This window comes from Xenopus laevis, chromosome 9_10L (assembly GCF_017654675.1).
Source record: "Xenopus laevis strain J_2021 chromosome 9_10L, Xenopus_laevis_v10.1, whole genome shotgun sequence".
Lineage (NCBI taxonomy): Eukaryota > Metazoa > Chordata > Amphibia > Anura > Pipidae > Xenopus > Xenopus laevis.
The window spans coordinates 14324620-14336847 of NC_054387.1; the positions used below are offsets into that span (position 1 = coordinate 14324620).

Here is a 12228-nt window from a genome sequence, read left to right on the forward strand (position 1 = left end):
CCTGCATCTAAACTGAATCCTGCAGAAATCCTCTGTCTGTGCAGCGCCGGTCGTAAGATTGCATGTGCTTTCCCTGGATCTGCTCGGTTCTGTTGCTATTAGATATATTGAGTGCTTGGTTTGGATCAGGACACAATCTCACGGACGGTCCTTATTTATAGAGATACACTTTGTATTATAAAATGTGATTTAATGACAAAGCCAAAGCGCATGTTGAAGCAGCAGTAGCCACTTTCCCTTTGAAATTAGATTTTTTTTTGGATCCATCAGCCGAGTTCTGTCAATCAATCCAATCTGCTCAGCCCAGAGGAAATCATTCTCCCCATTTCTTTAATACAGTCGCTCTTCTCTCGGTGTGAGACGGATCCTCCGAGGGAGGGGGGAAAAAAAAGAGCATGTTTCACGGACACTAAGAAAATAGAGCCGGTTTGATTTACGGAGTCCCTTAAACATTGACACTGTGAATGAATTTCACTTTACAGCACCCGCCTGTTTAGAAGAACCACATGCTGATAGTTCTGAAACCAATAAGTGTCCTAGCACCAGGCAATAAATCTGATTTATCTAACATGAACGTAAAAGTCTAAATAAAATGTAAAAAAAAAAAATATATATAAAATGATATAATTTAGAGGCGAGCAGCTAATTAAATGTGGTTACGTCTGTATTTTCAGCTGCGTGATTCTGGTCTCTAGAGTTTGCAATCAAATGACGGCGAATGCAAGAAGAATACAAAGGCACTTGCCAGGCAGGGAATGCTGTCTGTAAGGTAAGATAAACTCTATTAATAATCCTTAATAACAATCACTGGGATTCATTAGTTCCAATATCTGAATCTAATGGATGAAGTGCTTCCAGGAAAGTGAATTTGATCCGTTTTGATGTTGGCCGAATACACTTTAAAAAGAAAAAAAATATTATTCTATGTGATTCTGCATCCCAGATCAGTTGTCCATTTGGCAGGCCTTTCACAGGTATGGGACCTGTTATCCAGAATGCTCAGGACCTGGGGTTTTCCGTAATTACGATCTTTAGATCTACTAGGAAATCATGTAAACATTAAATAAACCCAATAGGCTGCTTTTGTTTCTAATAAGGATTAAATATACATTTAGGAATAGGGATGCACCGAATCCAGTATTTGGTTCTGGATTCGGCCAGGATTCGGTACGGGATTCGGCCAGGATTCTGCCTTTTTCAGCAGGATTCGGATTCGGCCGAATCCTTGTGCCCGGCAGAACCGAATCCTAATCCTAATTTGCATTTGTAAATTAGGGGTGGGTAGGGAAATCACATGCCTTTTCATCACAAAAGAAGAATTTTTTCCACTTTTTCCTTTCCTGCCCCTGATTTGCATATGTAAATTATGATTCAGTTCGGTATTCGGCCGAATCTTTCACCAGGGATTTGGTCGAATGCCAAACAGTGGATTCTGTGCATCCCTATTTAGGAATGCACCGAATCCACTATTTTGGATTAGGCGAATCCGAATCCTGCTGAAAAAGGCCGAAACCCAAACCGAATCCTGGATTTGGTGCATCCCTATATATATTAGATTGGACCAAGTACAAGCTACTGTTTTATTATTACAGAGAAAAAGGAAATCATTTTTCAGAAATTAGATTTGGATAAAATGAAGTCTATGGGAGACAGGCTTCCTGTAATTCGGAGCTTTCTGGATAACGGTTTCTGGATAACTGTTCCAATGCCTGTGTGATCAAACTAGGAGTCCTACTGACTCTACTGTTTCGTTATCTGGGAAGCCTTTATTAGTCGTTTGGGGAGCAACACCTAAATTATAATTATCTGCTAAAGTCACAAGTGGAGCAGAAGCTTCTCACCAAATCACTTGGAGTATTAACCCTTCTTTATAAGTTAGAAAGTCAAACCTCCTCTGCCAGGTATTTAGGTAATAAAACCATATTTGCAATTTATTTGGGAAGCAAAACTATAAAACTCCATAAGTCACTTAGGGAGTGAAACCTCATTTGCAAGTCTGTACAAGCTGAGATATTATTGTGTTACTGATGAAGGTCATAAACCCGATGGTTCTGTATAGAAAATGCTGAGAAGGCTGTGTGTGTGCGACCCGATTTTGCTGCAGACTGAATCCTCCATTGTGTTACTTGCAGAATAAACCCGACTTCAAGTGATAAAAAGAACAGATTTTCAAGTTATTTAAAGAGTAAAACCTCCTTTGTAATTTATTTTTAGAATAACACCTACTATAGTTGGTTGTTTGGAAACCGAATCCTCTTTGTGAGTTATTTAGTGAGTTTGTAAGTAAGGGAGAGAGTAGAGCCAAAGACACACGCTCAGATTCTGGAGATTAGTCGCCCATTAGTTGCGACAAATCTCCTCTTCTTCAGGGCGACTAATCTCCCCGAACTGACTCCCGCCATCTAGAATGTAAATCGCCGGCGGGATGGCAATCGGTGCTCTTCGTTTTCCGAAGTTGCCATCCCGCCGGCGATTTAGAAGAAGAAACGATTATTGCCTGGCGACTAAATCTCCCCGAATCACTTCCTTTTGATGGTGGTTGTTGGGTTGCGGGTCGGGTTGCGGATAAGGCAGTTGCTGGTCTGGGTCGGGTAGCAGATCAAAGTGGTTAAATATGCGGGTCGCTGGCTGCGGGGTCGGGTCTGGGTCTTAGAAATTGGTTCCACGCAGGACTCTACCACAGAGGCTTTCCACAATGAACATTGCCACTGGAAAACACACTTGGCTTTCCTTTTTAAGGATTCACTTACTTAGCCCCTAATTGTTAGAGGGGAGACACTAACTTAGCTGGCCAAAATCACTGTGCTGCACCCATTGAAGTTGGTTCTGACCTATGAGTGCTCAATAAGCCTAGGAACAATGGCTCTCCCCTTCAAAACCAATTTCCCTACACAGCCTGCGGGTCATTGAGTTTCATGAATCCTTAGCTGATGAATATTCCTGAATTGCCAAAGGGACTCACGCATTTCACTTTTCTTCTAGTTTAGGTAGTCTAACCAGTCACCCTCAAACTGTGGTTAAACTACAGTTCCCAGCATTAAAACAACAACTAAGAACCACAAGAAAGTTACACAAGGATATAAGGAGAAATGAGATGCCACGCTGCAGAGGCTTTGCTGTGCCATTAAGTTGATTGTGTTTCAAGTACTGTGCCTGAATAGCAACAGGGGTGTTATAAAGTGAAATGCGTCGCTTGAAGCCCCGAGAGAGAAGCCGTCAAGCATAGCCAGATGCATTATGCCACCCTGAATGGGCAGGTAGTGTGAGATGAGCTTGTATAATGGCACAGTATACCCTGAGAATAGTTTGGTACAACGCTGCCATTGTTGCACTGTGCCTGGAGAATAATAATAAATATTATTTGTCTAATGGGAATAATAAGAGAGGGGTTTATGTTTTCCCCTTGGCTTTGCCTGCAGTTTCCGCCTTGTCTAAGCATCCATTGGCTTAGGCTGGCTGACCCCAACCTTTATTATTACCTCCTATATCTCCTATGCTAGCATTAGCTAGTTGTTTAAGGGTATAGGCTTCTGTTATTTGCTGCATGTCCCACCAAAACAGCCACAAATAATTTTCAGCAGGATTTTGCAATTCTAAATATCTGGAGAAGGGTTCTGGCCCACGAGGGTCGGGCCCATCGTGTTTTTTCCCGGTGTCCCGCCGGGCCAGTTCCGACACTGCAGATATATCACAATATATCAATATTATTGACAAGAGAATCAACACAGAAATTCAAACCAATGCTTGATAGCAAAAAAACAAAAACAAAACATAGCAACCAAATTCAGTTAATTAATTGGTTAATTAGTTAATAACTTACAGTATCTCTGCTTTGAACAAAAACAATACACCAGAGTATTATATATGTGGAAAGTTGAATGGATAGCAATATAATCTTAAAAAAGTAGAGTTTAAAAAAAAAAAAAAATCAAATTGTACATAAATGTTTGAACTTCTTTTCTATCAGCAGTTTGTCGAGTATCTAGGTATATAGACCAACTATCTGAAAAGCATTTTTTAATTTTTAGATCACCATTTATAAATCGAATGGCTTCGTGGAGGCAAAGAGATCTCAGAATTTCTTTCAATGCAGGAGGTTCCTCTGTAATCCAATGTAAAAATATGGATTTACCAGCTGCTGCTAAAACAAAAAATACTTTTTCAATGTGATTCCCCTTTGGAGTTAGGATTCTTTTTTACATTCTTAGTATAAAAGCAACAAAGCTAAATGTGGCCTTTACATTCTTGAATGCCCCAGTCAGGCAGAATCCGGTGCAAAAATTTGTGCAGACTCAATTCCCACGACAGGATGAGATAAAATAACTTTTTGAGCACAAATCATGGCAACTTGGGGCAGTTTTTAGCTCTCAGCACTTTCCCCATGATCATAAATGGGTCCCAGCATCTTACGGATCTCTCGCCTTTTTATCTAAGGGGAACGGCAGCCCAAAAGGGAGTTTTTTTTCTGATAAGTTTATAAAATCCTAAAGAGGAGAGGTTGCTGGGAAAGTACAGTATGTATATGCCGCTTTCCTGCCTCCGTTTATACACACATTGGCTGCTCCTGCCAAATATTTATGTCTGGATTTCGGGAGAACGGACATGTTTATGTCTGGGCTCAGACATGTTGGTCACTGTGGTTATACGGGTTCATGCACAATTCTGAATAATAAATCACATGACAAGTAGAATATAAAGGGGAGCAAAATGTATCTGAGGAGTGAATATATATGCAATATAAGGGCTACTATAAATATGTGTATAACTTTATCACTTTGAGTTTGACACTGTACTGGCTATAAAAGCAGGTTCTTGTGCCCCCTGGAATCTCCTGACCCCCTGATTGGGGCAGCATTGGGTAATGAATAAGAAGTTTTGATGCTCCTATGGAGGGTCATATCACTGCACCCCATTCCAAGCCCCTCACTTGAGATATAGAACTCAGTATCAGCCAATCACAGGGCAAGCAATGTTCCCCACTCAGTTGGCGGCCAAAACTCCTTTTCTAGGCAGGTGTGGTCTGGTCAGTAGATTAGATAATACTCTTTCCTAAGAGAAAGCACTTGGGGTTCAGTAGTGACCCCACAATATTTAATCATTTCAAGAGTAACAAATACAAGAGTATATAGAAAGAAGAGTGGAATTTTGGGTAGGTTTAGGTTTAGGTAGCCATTGCTTCCGCCAGTTATTGCCTGGCAGTTGGTGTCCAGGATAATTTAGACATTGATAATAAATATTCTTCCCGAAAGTTCAGACTGGCCTGCCTGAGTTCCCGGAGATTCTGTTGGTCAGCCCTGTTAGGATGGCCACCTTTACTTCATTGGCTGTCGAGGGGATGATGTGATGGAGGATGACACCAGAAAAGGCAATGTGGGCAACAGTGGAAGGGGCAATGTAAAAGGCCGGGAGTTATTGCATTTTGGGGTTATAGTGGCAATGGTTTTTGTGCAGGTTTTTAGAAAACTAAAATTCAGGCAGACAGTTTAAAAGCAGACCGTCCATGTAAAAAATCAGACTGATGGTAACCCTAGCCGCCAATATTCCCACCATATCCAAAAATAACTTCTATACCATTTGCAGGGCCAGACTGTAGTGATGTGCGGTTTTTGGGCCAACTGCCGTACACCAATGTCTGGTCACAGCCTTCCAGTGCCGGCTTTTCCTCCAGTGTGTGCCTTTTATAGACTTATGCTTGCTTGGCCCTGCCCCCTTCAGTGATGTCATAGCAAGGCGGGCACTGTGTCTCAGTGGGACTTGGATTTTACTATTGAGTGCTGTTCTTAGATCTACCAGGGAGTTGTTATCTTGTGTTAGGGAGCTGCTATCTGGTTACCTTCCCATTGTTCTTTTGTTAGGCTGCTGGGGGGGGAAAGGGAGGGGTGATATCACTCCAACTTGCAGTACAGCAGTAAAGAGTTATTCAAAAAAAGTTTATCAGAGCACAAGTCACGTGACTGGGGGCAGCTGGGAAACTAACAATATGTCTAGCCCCATGTCAGATTTCAAAATTGAATATAACAAAATCTGTTTGCTCTTTTGAAAAATGTATTTCAGTGCAGAATTCTGCTGGAGTAACACTATTAACTGATGTGCTTTGAAAAAAACATGTTTTCCCATGACAGTAATAATGTTATTATTGGACTGGGCTGGTGGGACACCTGCAAAAACCCCGGTGGGCCCAAGCTATGATGGGACCTGCTGACCCAGGCCTGCCACCCGCTGGGAACTGTGGGCACTACACTCTCCCATCCACCCCAGATTGTGGGCAGAAAGAGAAGGGAAAAGTTATGGGGCACTGGCACATGTATGGTTAAAGGGTTTGATGCAGGACTGGGATGGGGGTTCCTAAAGTAGCATCCCCATTGGGCCCCAGTCCAACACTGACTAATTGTGGTGAGAGCGGCCTCTGCTGGGCTCTAGGAGGACAGATCCAACAGTTGATAAAGTGTCACGTGATCAGTAAACCATCCCAAACTCTGGGTTTTTGTGGGACTTTTCTGTTTCCCATGGCTGGCCAATTATCCTGTTTCAAATCCACACAACATATTGTATAAATCCACTGGGGAGAAACTGACCTTGAAAACTCCTTTTATTTCATTATTCTTTTTTTTTTTTTTTTTTTTTTAAACTTTTCCAAAAAATAAAAAAAAACAAAGAGTCCGAGACCTTGGCTGCCCCCCCATCCCAGCAACACATAGAGGAACAGCCCAAATATGTGTGAGAATGAAAAGACAAAGCTCCCTTCCGAGATCAATATTTCCCATGCGCCGTGAGAACCCACAGCCCTGGCCTTGTACAAAGAGGAGGAGAATAGAAGAAAAACCCAATATTTTCCCCCAGTTCTGTGTCCGCAGCTACAATAACAATGCTGTGTCATTGCGCTGAGCCCCCCTTCCCCAGCCTTAATCAAAACAGAGCGGGGAGAGGAGAAATCGCAGCGGTGTCCCCCGAGCCGTGTACTTTATAGCATTACAAGGAGAGTTCATCGTTCTATAAACAACTCTCCGAAGGCTTTTATACGCGTCGGCTTTCAATTTCGGGCGGATGGGTTGCAGGGTAAAAAAAAAAAAATTCTCTCTTTAGATATTTTACTTTAAACCAATATTGCAGTACATGACGAGCTTCGGCGGAAATCGCTGCTTGGAGGGATCCAATTACATACGGCTGGGAAGCTAAAAGTGATGCGTCTGTATTTCATACCTGTCACTGGAGCTACCATAGCGCTGCTCCTTACAACACCCGTTTAATGGCAAACTGTGCCCAAAGTAGAAGTACAGGTATGGGATCTGCTATCCAGAAAGCTTGACGCCCGACAAGTAGGGATGCACCGAATCCAACATTTTGAATTCGGCCGAATCCTTCACGAAAGAATCCAAATCATAATTTGCATATGCAAATTAGGGTTGGGAGGGGGAAAAAATTTTTACTTCCTTGTTTTGTGACAAAAACTTACGTAATCTCCCTTCCCACCCCTAACTTGCATATGCAAATTAGTATTCGGATTTGGTTCGGCCAGGCAGAAGGATTCGGCCGAATCCTGAATCCTGAATCCAGGATTCGGTGCATCCCTACCGACAAGCGAGACGTGCGTTTTCCTTACCGCCCTCGCTGTGGCGCGTTCTCCGGCGAGCCCCCGAGGGGGAGAGCAGGCCCTGGTGCATATGCTTCTTTTCTTTTGTTTATTATATTGTAGGACAGTAAGATTTAAAGATATGGGAGCTTCAGATCCAGAATAGTTCTGGGCTACTTGTCCCCTGAATTCAGCATTGGAGCCAGAGATAAATACTTTCAAGATATTTAATATTGAGACAAAGTAAAGTAAGGCTTACGGTGTTGTTTATAAGTTTTAAGGACATTGTTTCAATGTTTTTAGTAAATTTTTATATATCACTTGATACGTTTTATATATGGTTTGTTACACTGCATATTCTATATATCGCTTGTGACACTGATACACTGTATCCTTTATGGAACATTGTATAAGTGGATGTTTTTCACTGTTTTAGATCACTATATATACAGAAGTCACAAAGTATCTCATATGTCCTGCGCGGGTCCATTTTTTGGAACCCATACCTGACCCGTACCCGCAACCTGCAATCCGCAACCCGGACCCACAACCCACATTCATACCCGCTTGGACCCGCTACCCGACCTGCAAGTACCTTATCCACAACCCGGACCCGCAACCCGCTGACCATCAAGAATCAGGAAGGGCTGCCATTGTAAACCGAAAGTGACATCATAGGAAGTAGGCGTGATTAGAAAAAAGGAGTAAAAATCGCTATTGAGAAGGCCAGCGGCCCAACCCGCAAACCCGCAGAACCTCCAACCCGCATCTATACCCGCACCCGGAACTTCTACCCGCAACCCGCAGGGTACTGCAGGTTTTTGCAGGTAACCCGTGGGTACCCGACCCGCTGCAGGACACTTATATGGTATATACCCCACTTATAAGATATGAAATTGCTTTATTATGGAACGCTTATCGCACCAAAAAGTTTCACTGTGAATCAAGTGTAATATGGAGGCTTGACAAAGGGCCTGAGTATCCCGAAACGTTGCCTAAGGCACTGTAAGTAAAGTTCTTCACTTTTTCAACAATACCGGAGTACTGCTGTTTTCATTGATCCAAGTCATTTTGCCTTGGCAGGGGGTACATCTTGCGCCTGGTGCTGCAAAGAGCCTGTTCCGTTGTTGAACCACACATGAATTGAATCTGCTCCCCCAGTAGTTACGCCACTGCTTGTCAGCTATCAAATGGGGGTCACTGACCCCATCCAAAAACAAATTATCAGTAAAACTAGAAACGTATTGTTATTGCTACTTATGATGACTCATCTTTCTAATCAGGCCTCACTTATTCATATTCCAGTCTCTTATTCAAATCAATGCATGGTTGCTAGGTTCATTTGGACCATAGCAACGAAACTGCTGAAATTGCAAATTCAAGAGGTGCTGAATAAAAAAACGAAATAACTCAAAAACAGGAATTAATAAAAAATGAAAACCGATTGCAAATTGTACCAGAATATCACTCTCTACATCATACTAAAAGTTATGAGCAACCCCTTTAATCCTTATTGGAAGCAAAACCAGCCTATTGGGTTTATTTAATGTTTTCTAGTAGACTTAAGGCATGAAGATCCAAATTACGGAAAGTTCCGTTATCTAGAAAACCCCCAGGTCCCGAGCAATCTGGATAATAGGTCCCATACCTGTATTTGGAAACTTTATGGCATGCTTTTAAAAGGGTGTAAATAAAACAAGCAAATGGTTGTGACCCAAAAGTAGGTCCCGTTGATCCCCTTTAATAAAATGCTATGCCTCCCTATAATAGTTAACAGTAGCAATATCTACTCTAGCCTTACAGAGAATTTGTTTTTTAGATGGGATCAGTGAAAACTGAAAAGACTCAGAAGAAGAAGGCAAATATCTAAAAAAATGAAGACCAATTGAAACGTTGGCCATTCTAAAACATACTAAATTAACTTAAAGGTTTAAGGTTCGTGACCAGGGCCTACCCAGAGGGATGTACAAATTCCAGAGAGGAACAGGATGCAGGGAGTTGTTGCTGCGCATGGAAGAGGATTTGCTAATGTTAGAGGCAGCAGAGCGAATCAGAACTTGGATTCAGGACTGAATTCCACACTAGTAAAATACAAATTTTAAGGGCCAATAAAAATCTCCATTTTGATTTTATAAGGTTGGGAATAGCCGGTGCCTGTATGCAAGTGTCCAGGAATCACCTTAGTGTAAAGAGAAGACTTTTCAGAATTATGCCTTAAAGGGGGGTATGCCTTAAAACTGGATGGCTGAACCTGCAAGCTGCTGAATAAAAAATTAATATAACCCAAAACCCACAAATAATAGAACATTAAAACCAACTGCAAATTGTCTCAGAATATCACTCTCTAAATCATACTAAAAGTTATAGAATGGCTAGTTCTAAGCAACTTTTTAATTGGTCTTCAATATTTATTTTCTCCCCGAATCTGAGCTTGTGTCTCTGCCCTTAGAGCTCACTTAAATAACTGATTCCAGTACAAACAAAATCTAACAAAATAACTGCCTTTTGCACCCGACCCGCAAGTACCTTATCTGCAAACCTGATCCGCGACCTACTGACCATCAAGTAACAGGAAGTGCTGTCATTGTAAACCGGAAATGACATCATTAGAAGTTGCCGTGATAGAAAAAAAGGAGTAAAACAGGAAATGCTGTCATTGTAAATCGGAAGTGACATCACTGGAAGTAGGCGTGGTCAGAAAAAAAGGAGTAAAACTCGCTATTGAGAAGACCTGCGACCCAAACCAGAACCTGCGAACCCGGAGAACCGCTGGCGCGCGTCTATACCCACTCCTGAAACCTGATCCTGCAACATGCAGGGTACCGCAGGTCTTTGCGGGTAACCCGGGGGTACCCGACCCGCTGCAGGACTCTAGGGTGCAGTGTGCAGGTTCACTAGTGAAAGTGCAAGGAATTTGAGGTTCTCTAGTGAAAGTGCAAGGAATTTGAGGTTCTCTAGTGAAAGTGCAGGGAATGTGAGGTTCTCTAGTGAAAGTGCAAGGAATTTGAGGTTCACTAGTGAAAGTGCAAGGAATTTGAGGTTCTCTAGTGAAAGTGCAAGGAATTTGAGGTTCTCTAGTGAAAGTGCAGGGAATGTGAGGTTCTCTAGTGAAAGTGCAAGGACTTTGAGGTTCTCTAGTGAAAGTGCAAGAAATTTGAGGTTCTCTAGTGAAAGTGCAAGGAATGTGAGGTTCTCTAGTGAAAGTGCAAGGAATTTAAGGTTCTCTAGTGAAAGTGCAAGGAATTTGAGGTTCTCTAGTGAAAGTGCAAGGAATTTAAGGTTCTCTAGTGAAAGTGCAAGGAATTTGAGGTTCTCTGGTGAAAGTGCAAGGAATTTGAGGTTCTCTAGTGAAAGTGAAAGGAATTTGAGGTTCTCTAGTGAAAGTAAAAGGAATTTGAGGTTCTCTAGTGAAAGTGAAAGGAATTTGAGGTTCTCTAGTGAAAGTGAAAGGAATTTGAGGTTCTCTAGTGTAAGTGCAAGGAATTTGAGGGGTGTTTGTACTCCGAGCCATAGACAATACACAGGCTGCCGACAGCTCTCACTGAACAATTCTAATGCAGCAGCCCCTTGAGATTTCAGCCCTGTGGTCTATTACTGTCAATGAGAGGTATAATAGGAATCTGTGTGACTGTCCCCGTGAGACCTGCCCTATCTCTCCCTCTGCGCAGGTTAATCTTATTCCCTTCAAACAGCCCCCGGGGAGATTCCACTTCTCTGTTTAATGGAAGAGACTTTCTCTCCTCTTCTCTGCGGGAAACCAGGATTTTATTGGATAGCGGGCCAGCGAGGCTGGGGATGATCCTTTATAGCAATAAAATACTTGTGTGTAAATATGGACTTATTTCCATAATTCCAGACTTCCCCTTCCGCCCAAGCCTTTTGTTCCCTGCAGATCAACTGGGTTGATGTGAAATATGAAACTTTCTGTATAAAGTAGCGACGCACCAAATCCGCAACTATTGTCCTCAAGTCAATATCAATTGTGGGGTCTGAGAAAACCCTCGAGCACACAGGGCCACATAGAGCAGTGAAGATAGAGGCTCAGTCTGCAGGTTATTTACTTGAGATTTGGAGAGAGTCCATGTTTGCTCTTATTTGATGTTCTAAATATTCTTTAATCTGTGGCTGAATGACTGTTACCCCAATGTTTCTATATATCTGTTATATAACCTTGCTAAGGGGGCCCAGCCTGAAGGCCAGTTAGGGGGAGATTTGGGGTGAGTGCTTATTTGTGCCCTGGGTACCCCTGGAACTATAGCAGGGTGACTGTTACCCAATGTTTCTATATATCTGTAACCTTGTTATGAGCTAAGGGAGCTCAGCCTGAAGGCCAGTTAGGGTGAGATTTGGGGTGAGTGCTTATATGTGCCCTAGGTACCCCTAGAACTATAGCAGGATGACTGTTACCCCAATGTTTCTATATATCTGTAACATTGTTATGAGATAAGGGGACCCAGCCTGAAGGCCAGTTAGGGTTAGATTTGGGGTGAGTGCTTATTTGTGCCCTAGGTACCCCTGGAACTATAGCAGGGTGACTGTTACCCCAATGTTTCTATATATCTGTAACATTGTTATGAGCTAAGGGGGCCCAGCCTAAAAGCCAGTTAGGGTTAGATTTGGGGTGAGTGCTTATTTGTGCCCTGGGTACCCCTAGAACC

General features: G+C 42.5%; 1 protein-coding gene across 1 annotated transcript in view; it reads left to right on the forward strand.

The window, feature by feature from the left end:
• LOC108700920 (breast cancer anti-estrogen resistance protein 3 homolog) overlaps positions 1–12228 on the forward strand; it is a 248726-nt gene that overhangs the window by 154489 nt on the left and 82009 nt on the right. The window contains exon 4 of the mRNA XM_041577573.1: positions 675–769. The gene's annotated coding sequence lies outside the window, so the exon portion shown is untranslated. The remainder of the gene's footprint in view (positions 1–674; positions 770–12228) is intronic.